We start from the raw sequence: 13,326 nt of genomic DNA on the forward strand, positions 1-13,326 counted from the left end.
GACTCTGAGTGCTGATATATTTTATTGCAAAGGTTCTGGGCAAGGCTTTGAAACATATTTGCAAGCAAACTCCTCCTGGCAGTTTTCAGGTAGAGGCCTTTGCAGAGCTCTCTGCAAATATTTCTCCAGGTGCAAAAGTCTACAAATAGAGCAGGACATCTGTCCACATGAGATTTCGGTGTTGTGTGCTGCTGTGGTGGTCTAAGGTGCTGAGGAGATTGTGGAAAGACTTCAGAGGTATGATGGTGCAAGAACAAGAAAATAGTTTCTTCTGACATTAGATTAAGAATTGGATGGAGGTTTCAGATGAAACTGTAAATCTCATCTGGAAATCCCTTATATCCTGAAATGAAGCTAATGTTTAAAGACTGAGAACTGGTCACAGTAAGACCAGAAAATGATTGCTTGCACTCAGGGATCATTTCTAAAACAACAAAGATCTTGCATTTCTTTGTGAGCTCAAAAGAAAATTCAGCCACCCCTAAAATGCAAAAGAACTACAGTTATTATTACTGGACTAGAGCTTCATGCATATGCAACAACACTGCCTAGCTTTTTATTTGCGAAAACTGACAGTGAAGGAAGTACTCTTTTGTGACCGCTGATAACTCAAATGATGCAAAGATTTGTGTTTCTTATTACACAACCAAAAAGGACTGAACTATTACATAGTGCACTTTCAAGATGTCAAGAAAATAATGTAAAAAATATTTGCAAATATAAAAAAATTTACATTACTTGACGTGACATAAGTTGCTGCTGATAATATAAGTGATAATTTCAAGTGAAGTGCCTTTGCTTCTGGAGGTGACAAGAAAATGAAAATGAGTATTTGCTATGAGCTAAGTACATAGTATATGAGAAACTGTAATATAGGTAAAACCCTATTTGATCACTAATAGATTGTATAACATAAGTTTTGAATTATTATTATTTTTTTTGTCTAGTAAAATAGCATCAGAATTTCAGAATAGATTTCTTATTTTATTTTTCCAGCTTGGTACATTTAGTAATTCTGAGAAAGAGCTATACTCACAAGTTATATTGATTGAAGTTGGAAGTATCTGGAAATATTTTCCAGGTATTAGAAATGGCTTTGGACATTAGGTGAACACGAATCAGTTAAAACTCTCTAAGATCTTTAATAACAAAAATGTTAAGGATGATTCGACAACAGCCTAGCAGTTACATTTCTATGACAGTTCTCTCAAAAAGTTGCTATTGTATAGTTATAACAAGGTGATCTTATTTCTAATGAAGTTTTATGCCATAATGTGTTCATTATGGCATACGAAAATGATAAAAGTTTTCAACCAAAAATTGATGATTTTTTTTTTTTTGCTCATAAATGTGACTGAAGTAAATACATGTTATAGCAAAGCAGGAAAAATGAAAAGGGATGTTGTTCACTGTTATGTATTAGTTCTTAATTACCTGCTTTCTCACTCTGATTTCAGCACATTGAAATGCCTTAACCTTTTCCAGTTAATTTCCTCTAAAAAAATATAGTGAGTTGGCAGAAAATTTTAAGTATTGCTGAAAGCTGAGGGTTATTGTATGAGGAATACTCTATATCAAAGTTTTCATTCTATTAGTTGTGAGTGCTTCAGAATCTTGAATTAGAAAATGGTGTAATATTCTAGTATTGATCTTAGTTCTCTCAGTTTCTTAATGTGTATGAGGTATTATATCCATTCTTACCCAAAATGAATAGTGAAAATGATTTCTTCCACAACTGGACAGATTGCAGTAATCTCTTAAATATTGTTCTGATATGGCTGAGGTTCAAATTAAAATTAATCTGTTTTACTTGTTTAAATCCTTTATAAATTGCTTCGAAAGAATTTTAAAAGTACTTCAGTGCATTATACTGATACTAAGTACCAGTTAATATAATAAATAATTTATACTGGTTGAAATACTTTTCTATCAAAACATAGAATCATAGAATCATTTCGGTTGGAAAAGACCTTCAAGATCATCAAGTCCAACCATTAACATGTGTATATGAGAAAAAATATTTTTTTTCCAGCAAGTGAATAAGGCTTCATCTTCTGTTTTTGTTGTTTTGGGTTTTTTTGTTTTTTTTGTTGTGTCCCCCCGCCTCTGCCTTGGCTTAGCAATATAGCTGTCACAGATGCATAAAGCAGTCTGAAGAAGCAGGCAGTATTGTCATATATTCTCAGTGATTTAACTTTCCTCTCAATAACATGAACATTATTTAAATACAAGAGCAAATTCAAAGCTAGCCCTGATACCACTGACATGAAACTACTTTGGAATTAAAATGATATAAATCAGTTCTGCTAGCTTTTAATTGAAAAGAATGTTTTTTATATGTTAAAAAGATGTCTGTCTGAAAAATTTTGGGTACTGTAATCATATTAAGAAGTGGAGAAGCTTTCATTGTATTTCTCTGGATGTGTCAGTGCATGGACATTGGTAAAAGAAGAACTGAGGGGTTGATGAACCAGACATTGACAGGGCAGCAGAAGATAAACTCTGAATAAATCTGGTCTTTATCTAGAACAATGTTTATAAGAGGGGTCATTGGCTATAATGAAAGAATGAGTACATTAAAACATTTTAGTTTTATTTGGCAAATGTTATAATGAAGAGGAGATCTTGATCCTACTTACCTGAAAAAGTCCGTCAGAGATTTTTGTAGCCCAGTGAATTGTTTTGGATTTAAATCAATCTTCATTATTTTGGAGATGGTTCCATTATTTCCCCCAGTTTCAGACCTCACATAGAGCGATTACACAAGCTGTATATGTGGAACAGTTGTATTTGCCAAGGCTGTCTAACTGGAGTGACTGAATGTTGCTGTTTTGTGAGTAGTGATTTCACAGAGAAGAGAAAGAAAGGACGAAGGAAAGAAAACCTTTCTGTTATCCAAAGTGGCTGCATGAATTGCAGACCTACAGCTGTGAAACTCAGTGTTCAGTGTTTACTTCTGAGAGATGGAGATTGGAGGGGTTTTGTTTAATTTACTACATCTAGACCCCAGGTATTGTCATCATGGGTTTAGAAAAGTAGAATACCATAAATCTAGAGGATAGGTTTATAGAGGCTCCTTAGCATAACCGAACACTGATGCTACTGAACAAATCCCATAGAAAATGTATGCTTTGTTCTAAGCGTTGGTCTAAGCAAAGGATAGACAGGGGAAAAAAATCTCTAAATATCACTTCTGAGGACTTGTCTGATCCTCACTTGGGAGCACAGAGCAAACAACTTTCATCTATTGTGGACTGAACTACTGCAGAAACTGGGAGCAGTGGGACAACACCAGTGTGGCACTAGAAGGGTGCCTGTTTGCAGGTAGCCTGGATGAAGTGCGGCTCTAGCAATCAACAATCAGGTCCCAGGTTAGCGTGTGCATCATGTTGTGTACTCTCTTGGTGCTGGCTCCCTGCTCTCTTTCCTGTGATTTCAGACAGTGTTCAGACATGCCCTTCCCATGGCTGGTGAATCTGTATCATAGTGGGATTGCTGGCTCTGTCTCCCACCGTTTAAGTGCTGGCCCCCTCCCAGCCCTCCTGGAGATGCGGGGAGCCCCAGTGCAGTGGTGGTGTGCAACCCTGACACCACACAGCTTTTTGAAAGGAGGGGGCACAATGCTTTTCTTATAACATATTAATTGTGCTGAGAATTATACCTGTACAGAAACCATTTTGTTGAGAAATCAGCATGTGATTGCAGGAAGTCCAGAAATAGTGAGATTGCTACTCCAGCTGGTCGTTAAATGGTAGATTCCTGCCAAATGGGCTGTGGTTTCCTGCACGGACTTGGAACACACCAGTGACAAATGTGAAGCTTTTGTGCCCTTTTTGCAGAAAGCCTGCTTTCTCTTGCCACCTGGAGGGAAGCAAACAAGAGTGACAAGTGGGAAATGGTCTTGATATCTGAACAGTCTGCATTGAACTGAAATTATTTTTTAAAAATATTGCGAGTTTTGCTGCTATCTGTCCACAAAAAGGTCATAAATCCTGTGTATTGTTAAAGGATAAGTAATTCCTATCTCTGTAGTAAGAGTACCACCAATAAGTGATCTAGCACATGATATTTCTCTATCGAAGATTAAGTGCATTGTTAAATGTTTCCAGCTGCATTAAAGACAAAAGAACTCTAAATAGCACAATATTACAGACTATGCTCTTTGTCACGGAAACCTCCACCAGTAGGATATCAATTTATTCATCTCTCAGTGGATGAACTGTATAATACATTTTACTATGGTACATATGGATATTAAAGCTCTGTTTAGGATAATATTTTTTATAGCTGGTTTTGGTGCTTAAAGATTTAGATTGTCTACAGAGATGTTTTGAAAGTGTATAGGCAAAATGGATGCTTAATTTTACTTGGTTACTCAAATTCATGTTATGTATTTTAAGTATTGTTAAATGTTTATATTAACATGAAATGATGAAAAACATAAATCAAAATATTCAGTTCACTGAACTTTTGAAAGCTAGGGATATTATTTTTCCGGAATGTTTTCCAGCCTTTGGAACAGGGTAACATATCTGTGTGCACAGCTGCCCACACGTCATATGCTGGCTTCCATTCTGATGTGTTCTTCAGTACCAATATAACATAGTCCATTTTATAATAATTTATAAATATTTTAAAAAAATTAAGTTGAATTACCACAACACATAATTATGGCTTTCACTTCACTCATTGTTTCAAACTTCAACCTATAAGTAATTTATATAAGGGTTTTTTCTGTGAGTATTTATAAAACAAACCCAATGAAAGAAATTCAGTTCTAGAAGGGAAGGCGTCTAAGGAGATAGGTGTTTTAAAAATAGATTTGTTTTAAAGCTTTAGATTGCTATGGTCCTTGGAGTGCTTTGGAGAATCTTAAGGGTCTGTGGTGTAACAGAAATCCCAGCGGGAAAAAGCACCACTCAGAATACCTGCTGCAGTGTTGCCCTTGATACTGCAAACAGCCTGATGAGTGAATGAGAAACTGGGACAGTGGTTTGGGGGATTTGCCATTTGAAAGAAGTAGTTAGGTGTAAATAATTTGAGAAAGAATTCAAATTTTTCATATGCAGTTGCCTATCAGTAAGGATAAAGAAAGGAGGAGTGTATGCTATGGTGAAGAATGATAGGGAAGTAAATGTTTGCAGCAAGGCTTGAAGTGGCTCAGCCAGTCCATAGCACAGCATAATTCATGTGATGGGCTTTGTAATGAATTCTGATGAGATTTTTATCATTACCTTACAAACATGTCATGTTATGAGAACTTTCTCCATCTTACTTGGAACTTCTAGGGCTTTTACCCACTCTGGAAGAAGTTACACAGATACACCTAGTAACTGTGAGTGCTTTTAGAAATACAGCTGCAGTTCCCTGCTAGATGAAGCTTACAAGGGAAGAGTGAAGAGCCATGGGGTATTAAATCCCCTGAGGGTAGGCAGGTGTTTACAGATGTTTACAGGTGTTTAACAGATATGCCAGATGAAAGGAGTTTCAAAAGTAAGCCTCTACCTCTGATTAACGCAGAATGTCCTCAGGTACAGATATTAAATTTTTCAAATGTTTTCCTGTGCCATTCTTATTGATGACATTGTTAGAAACTTTGTTAACTTATCAAAATACTTCGTGCCAGGACTCTGGTAGTATCTGTGGTAAACTTTCTGTCCCACTATATCAACCAGTATCTCTTTCTTTGTCATGCAGATAATGTATGACATGAATAATGAACTGTGAGAACTTGAAGCTTGCTCTGCTCGTTGCTTCAGTGTGCACCCAGAGCAAGTATACAGCTGACAGGATTAAATTTGTATTATATAAAATTGAAACAATTTTTCTCTTAGAAAACCCTTCATAAATATATGGTTTTCTTCTTATAAATTTCTGTTGGCAACCTGTTGCTGAGGACGGAAGCAAGTACCTTCATATACCTAATCTGCAATTTTGTAGGTATTTTTTTGGCTTTGTTTGTTTTATATTACACAGAAGATTTTGGACAGAAAACCTCTGTGCAACACCGCTCCTCACATTTCATTTTTCCATTTGTATATTTTTACATTAAATTGGTTCAATGGGATTATAAAGTGACCAGGATGTTACTGTTTAAGCCACAAAATGGCTTAGAAAGCTCACCTCATGCTTTGAGCTTGTCATTTAAATAATTAACCATTTACCCAAGAGCCTATAGATGGAGAATTCAGGCATTTGAAAAAAGTATTTATGTATAAACACATAGACTACTGATTGATAAAGAAATTATGGCAATGCAAATTGAGTTGATTTTATGAAGTCTTAAGATTGATGAACTTGGAGAAGGCTGAAAGAGCAGACTAGTTAGCTGACTGAGATCAGAACTGAAAACAAAGCATTCAGCCACCTGGATAAGCATTTTGAAGAAAAGAAATTTTTCACTGAATAGTTGTCGATATTTTAGTTTGCTGGAATATAGTTTGTCAAATGTATAATGCCACAGCAAACAACTTTCTTGAAATTATTTAGGGCCCATTTTTTGCTTAAGGCCATACGCTCCTTAGCCTTGCACAGACTATTATTGTCACAGTTTTCTGCGTTTTGCCTATCTACATGATGGAGCAATCTAGAATGGCATTTTTTTATAAGTTTCTGACAAACTGGTTAATAGAATAGACTTAGAAATTAAAAAGATAATTTCATAAAAGAAACAACATATAACATGCAATTAGCCTTCAAAATGTGGTGGTTTCTTTTAAAAACAGCATAGCAAACCATTTTGGGAAAAAATGGAATTTTTTATTTTTGAAACTGTGTCACTTGTCTCTGTTTTGTCTTTGACTTTGAATGCAAAAAATGGAATATGGAAAAAAGTAATCTCTCTTCCCAAATAATTGTCATTCCTCTCCTCTTCCCTCCCCACCCCACCCACTTCTTCCTTTTTAATTTTTTTTTTATTCTTTAGATTTCAGAAGAAAGGAAAATGAAGATTGAAATTAATGAAGAAAAAGGGAGAAAGAAGAAGAAAAAACACAAAATACCAGACATTTCAAGTAAGACTGAAATGGATTTTCAAAATGAAGTTTCTTTGATTTCATCATTTTCTTCCTTCAGAAAATTTAAAAGAGAACATTCTGAAAAAGAAAAGTTTTCAGGAAATGTTGTTCAAAGTTTTAAATCCATTCCAGTGTTCAGTTGTACTTGTTCTTCCTGTGAAGTGTCGATCTTGAATGAAGTTACCCAATAAATCTAGACATTCCTGTCAGAAGACAGCTAGTAAAGCCTTGGTCCAGCTGAAGGCAATGACAAGACTCCCATTCACTTCAGCAAGGCCAGGAATTCTCCCCTTACTGACACATTTAAAGAAGTGATCAAAGTTTCAGCAATGCATATTCTCTGACACCATATATGCAGTAGTTGCTCTCTCTCCAGGCAGAGGATCGTATTTAGCATATTTTGGGCTCTTTAATGTGAACATAATAGGAGAATGCCAATAAAACCACAAGATTTTGCAAGTCATCCTGCAGAAGTTTTCATCTCGGGCAAAAGGTTTTACTTCAGTTCTAATAAAAACAGATATACAGGTCTTTTATTTAACAAAAAAGAAAAAAAAAAAAAGAAAGCAAGCACTCAGGAAGTCAAGTCACATTTTTATTTCAAAGTTTTCCTTGAAAGCCAAGGAATAATTGTAAATGCATTTCATAAAGAAGAAAATATCAGTTGTTATACTGGAGAGAACCAGCATGTAGCCAGGTTAGAGCCGAGTCCTTTTTGCCTATTGAAGAAGTGATCACAGGACTGACAGCTGGAGTTTACTTGACTGCACAATAAAACAGCCCTATAGGTACCCTTTGTTGTATTCAAAATGCCAAATGTAATCTTAATGCACTTCCCCCCCCACCCCCCCCCCCCCCCGAGGATTATATCTTTAACCAAGGAAATGAAAAGAAGATAGATAAACAGAAGAGATCAACATGCACCCCAAATTATTTGAGATACTCTCTAGGGAAATGATACTTTTTTTACAAATCTATATTTTATTCTTGTGTTGTTAGTTAGCCAGTGCAGAGAAAGTCTAGTGGTTACTTGAAGCTGTGTGAAAAGATGATACTTTAAATGCACAGAAAACTGTATGACAGCCACATCTCTTGATGATGCTTCAGATTGTCTATCAGATTCTGTGCATTAGCACTGTCTGAGTACAGGTAGCATCTACGTAATCACTGGAAAATAGGCCTTAAAATATTGAAATGCAGAACAAAAGAAGAAATCAAAATCCCAAACCTTCAGAGTGAATTGACTAATTATATAGGCCTATTTTCTAGAGTTTTGGAAAATATACTACTTTTGAATGCACCTTGCAAACACTTTTAATTATAAATCTTTTAATTATAATTGTGTTTGCCAGCATATGTTCCCTGTACACTTTCCAGTCACAGGACTTGCCATATTGATCATTCACTGATAATAACATTTTGTTAGCAATCTTCCTCCAATGGAAGGGACTTGAGGCATCTATTTTGCTGTTGAAATGAAGCAATCTTTAGAAAATTACAAAATGTTATGATGACCTTATTGTATACAAGAAGGGAAGAGACATAGGTGGAAACAGACTTCCACTGCCTGGAAAATCAGTACACGAACTCCCGAGTCTTTTGGAATGTATGCTGTGTCACATAAGACTATCATGGATCACAGATAATTTACCATCATATTTCTGAGAATGCCATTATTTATTTTTAGTTGTGTGTTGGGACCTCTTTGTAGGTATTAGGTGAAAGAACTTCCAATGTATTTTGTGCTGACTTGGGATGTTCATCTCTATTTTGCAGGAGGTCACATAGGACATAACTAGAATTCACAGGTAACATTGTTTGTGTTACCAAATGTAGTAGGTATTCATTTATACTTTTAGGCATCAGGAAGCCAAGACTGTGCCTTGACAGACATGGACCCCAAAGAACGTATAGAATAAAATGAAGCTTTTTGTTGAAATGCAGAATTACATCTTGGATCAGGTCGTCTTCTCCATTAGCTTCAGCTGACAGGGTGACCTCTTGCAGGATCTTAGTCATGCATATACAGACCCTCTCTGTTTCTACTGGAGCTGTTTCATAGGTGTGAGTGGATGCTTGTGGAGGCACAAGTGTGAACTGCGTCCTACTTTGTTTCTCTTCTTTAAGCGGTAAAGCAGAGTGGGAGTTCATGAGCTCCAGACAGGCAAGGATCCTGCAGAACAAACTCTGCTAGTGACACAGATGCTGGCCAGGAAAGGTCTGACATGAGGGCCCTAAAAGCAGGTATGTGGCTACTGAGGAAAAACATATGCTGAAGCCTTTCAAAAAGGGTCATGTGTTTTATTGCTAAGATCCCCAATGAGGAACTCAGGTGAGTAGGCTTTGCCCACACTTGAGACAAGGATACCTTGCTTATGTCACTCTTCTTCAACAAGAACAAAAGGTTTAAATTGAAACTGTTTACTTTTAATAGAAGTGAAAATTAAGGTTGGTTGGTTGGTTGGTTTGTTTCAAAAGCAGACCTGAAAAATAGCTCTCACTTCTACACTTACCAATGATAGTTTAGTTTTTGAAATTCAGCCAGGAAAGATGGTATGTAAGAAGTGGACCTGAATGGTTGCTTAAATGTTTGTTAGCTGTAATAGCTGTTGGGGTTAGGTGAGTGTCATGAAAATCTCACAAGAGTTTTGACTGAACCTAACATGCAATCCTTTCAGAAGCTGTGGATCATAAATATTTCACATTTCTTGACAGCTCACAGGCTCATCTTTCTATTTGAAATGGGTATGTTTTAACTCACCCACCAATCCCCCCTTGTGCCCTTGGAAAATATTGATATAAACAGGCTGTAAAAGGCTACCTTGAAAATTATTATGTCGATTGGAGTACCCTGGAGTTTCTGGCTTTGTGCGTGGGCAGGACAGGCTGTGTCATCTGAGGAAGGGCCCTGAGAAGGAGTGGTGACTCAGAGTCCTTTTACATCTCCACAGTACTGCATCCACTGAAGTTGGCTCTTAGAGCAGGGGAAAACAGATTGTAGAAAATTCTGGGTTCATCTGGTATGCAGTGGTCAATCAGGCTGGCAGAAAGTGCCAGTCTGGCATAACCTCTTTTACCATCTTGATCAGTTTTTGGTTTAAGGCACAATCTATTTTAAAAACATAGTATTCCTGTAACTTTCCTTACCAGCTCCCATTTCTATTCAGTCCACTTATAGGATTCAGAAAAAAGCCCAGAAATTGCCATTGTGGCCACATTTTGTCTGTTATAACCAGAGAGGAATGTCTTGAACTTAATATGTTTGGTTTGGGAGATCTGTTTTTGTCCACTATAACCAATTGTCCATTATAACCATGTCCATCATAAGTGTAGTGTGCACTATATAATTTAACAGCAGTGGTTAGTACAGCAAAAGCCAACTGTTGAGGCTGGGTGGGAAACCTGAGATATTTTGTTAACCAAATATGTCCTAAAATAATCTTTATTTTTTGAGAAACTATCAATCTCTGCATTCTTGGCTAAGTGCTGTTGTTGAAATTTTAAAATGGTCTATTCATCCTTAAATGTACGCTTCACCAAGAAAAGAAAAGGATTTTTTTTTTTTTTTTATTCTTGCAAAGTATCAGATGCTTTATGTACTAAGCAGAAGCTTGGCATCCCTGAGTTTGAGGAAAAAAGGTTAAAATGGGAGGGGAACAGACCCAATTAGTTTCTGTGGAGGAAAGTATAACTTTTAAAAATTGGAAATATAAAAATACATTGTATCTTAAGTATAGAGAACAAATATATAAGACTAAGCTTTCTCATTGCAGTTAAAATAAATTGAATGGAAATTTAAGGACCCCAGTAAAAATTCTCATGTTGTTAATTTATTAAGCCTTGTAGCATAAAGAGCAAGGAATGGAATAGGCATTAATTCACAATACAGCATATTTCAGCCTTTTAAATGCCAATGATCTTTAAAAAATGGAAATGAACTTGGCTTGAACTAAATCTAAATGAATATGTCCTAGTTTTTCTTCTTGAAAAAGAAATTAAATTGGTTAGAAGTAGGGTTTTCTTGGGCAAAAAGATTTTTTTTTTTCTTCTGTGGAAAAAAAAATAAATTCATTTTACATATCAACATTTCCATTAAAAGTAAAGCCAGAGAAATGGCATGCCAGACTTGCACACCATTCATAAAATCAGCAAGTGATGCAGTCCATCTTGCAGCTGGTAATGCAGTGGCTAGGGAACTCGCCCAAGGGGTGGGGGAACAAAGCTCTCCTCTGCCAGTGGAGAACCCGCGTCTCTATCTTCCAAGAAATATCCTGGGGGAAGAATAATTTTATTTTTTTTCGAATTCCCTGTTAAAGCAGTCCCAATTTGCATGTAATAGAACTTTTGTTTTACTAAGGGTTCTCCCACGTTATAAATAAGAGCTTTAATCATTGTGTCCTTCTTGACTCTAGCCTGGCATCCTGAGAGCCTTAGTCCCTTGGAGTCCACCGAAGGTCCTTGTTGGATTTCATGCACTTTGCGTGGCCTGGTGAGTGTCACTTGGAGAGTGTCATGGATGTGTCCCCATCTTGAGGGATCAGGACTGAGATGAGGCAGAGGGAGGGGAGCAACTTGCACAAACTTAACAGCTTTTGTAACATATGCAGGCATCTACACGTACCAAGCAATTGTGGAAGAGAAGAGCAAGCCTCAGGCACAATCCCTCCTTGGGTGGTAGCCTGTGAATTTGGCAGTGAGGAACTGTGAGATAGCTTGTAAGAGAGCTCTGCTGTTCAGGGGCCATTAACCAATCCTTATGTAAACTCTTCTTGAAAACTCACTTCTACCATACCGAGACAAAAAGAATAGTGTCTTCTCTGATCCTCCAGTAAGCCGCACGTAAGACTTTTCAGTTATTTTTTTTCTGGTTTGCAGCCCTTACTTGTTGCTGGTAAGGTAAAATGGATTACAGGCAGTTCTGGAGACTGACATTTCTCTTTTTTTAAGTCTCTACTGTGAATGGAACAAGACTCCTCTTTTTGCTGAAAAATGCAGTTTCTTGATGAGAGATGTTATGCAAGTTACTGTAATTACTTGGCCTGAGCACCCCAGGGAGCTCTTCTGAACCACAGTACTGGTTCTTGCAAGCAGGATAAAGTCAAACTTGCCCAGCAGTGAAGCTTCAGAACTGTGAATTCTGACCCCATCCTGACTAAAATATGAAAAAAACACTGCAGTAAGCTCCAGCCTGTCTCAGTCCACCCAGATATAAACTAACTAATCTACTGAAAGTTTATGACAGATGAGATGCAGCAGTTCTACCTTGGCCTTTACAGTTGAGGAGAAGTAAAGGCCTGTCTTTGTCCAGTGATAAATGAGATGCTTATTCCAAGATTTTGCTCTGCCAGTGAATTATAGTTGGAACTGTTGGGAAAGGAAAAATTGTGGTTGGAAAAAGGAGTGTATTATGTGTGAGTGACACAATGTTTGTGCATGTATGTGGGTGTTCTGAGCAGATCCTTACGATGCATAAAAGAATAAGGATGAAGAATGCTTAAGTGTTGCCAAGTTGTCAAGTGTTTATCTTTTCAGATATATAGTAGTATTGACAGTCCTTCTTACTTGGATGGCTCCTACAGTAAGCAGAGAAAAGGAAAAAAATAGATAGAATCCTGACAGAATAATATGAATTTTCTTAGAATTAGAAAAAGATATTAATAAATCAATAATTTACATATATACATAATTTCTTACCCCATGAAAGGAGAAGTTGTTCTAGTTCATGACATGAGAGAGAATCTTGCAATGGCAAAATTGGTGTGAGGGAAACAAGTTTTGTGTTAAATCTCTAGCTTGGGTTAACCTGTTCAGGCAGGTCAACTCCTTTTCTAAAGCCATCAGCAGGTTTTTAAATTGTTGCGGTCCTTCTTTGTCAGAGTTTCAGTGCTTTGGCAGCCCTGAGGTTTGTCTTGCCATCTATCTTCTGCCCTTCAGTCTTGCCAGGTACAGCCACTTACAAAGTGCTTGTCTCTGGTAGGAGCAATCAGGTTTCTGTATGGGTTTACCTTCCTGCTTCACAAATTCCAGGTGATCTCTTCTTTCTCCTTGTTGAGAGAGGTGATTTTGCACCTCTCAAGAGCCACGCAGCCTTATGTCTGTTCTCTAACTCTGAGGTGAAACAACTGACTTTCCCGCTCCAAACTGTCTAAGCCCGCTTGGCCCCTCTGGCTTGTGCGCTGTCTGGATATCTCCGCAGACCTCGGAGGGTGTCTCCCTCACTAAGCAAAGCACTTGCAATCCCAACAATTTGATTAAAAGTGGAATGCCTCTATATGGTCTACCAAACAGGGAGCAGAGTCCTAGTTCAATA

The sequence above is a fragment of the Harpia harpyja genome, chromosome 1, assembly GCF_026419915.1.
Source record: "Harpia harpyja isolate bHarHar1 chromosome 1, bHarHar1 primary haplotype, whole genome shotgun sequence".
Taxonomy (NCBI): Eukaryota; Metazoa; Chordata; class Aves; order Accipitriformes; family Accipitridae; genus Harpia; species Harpia harpyja.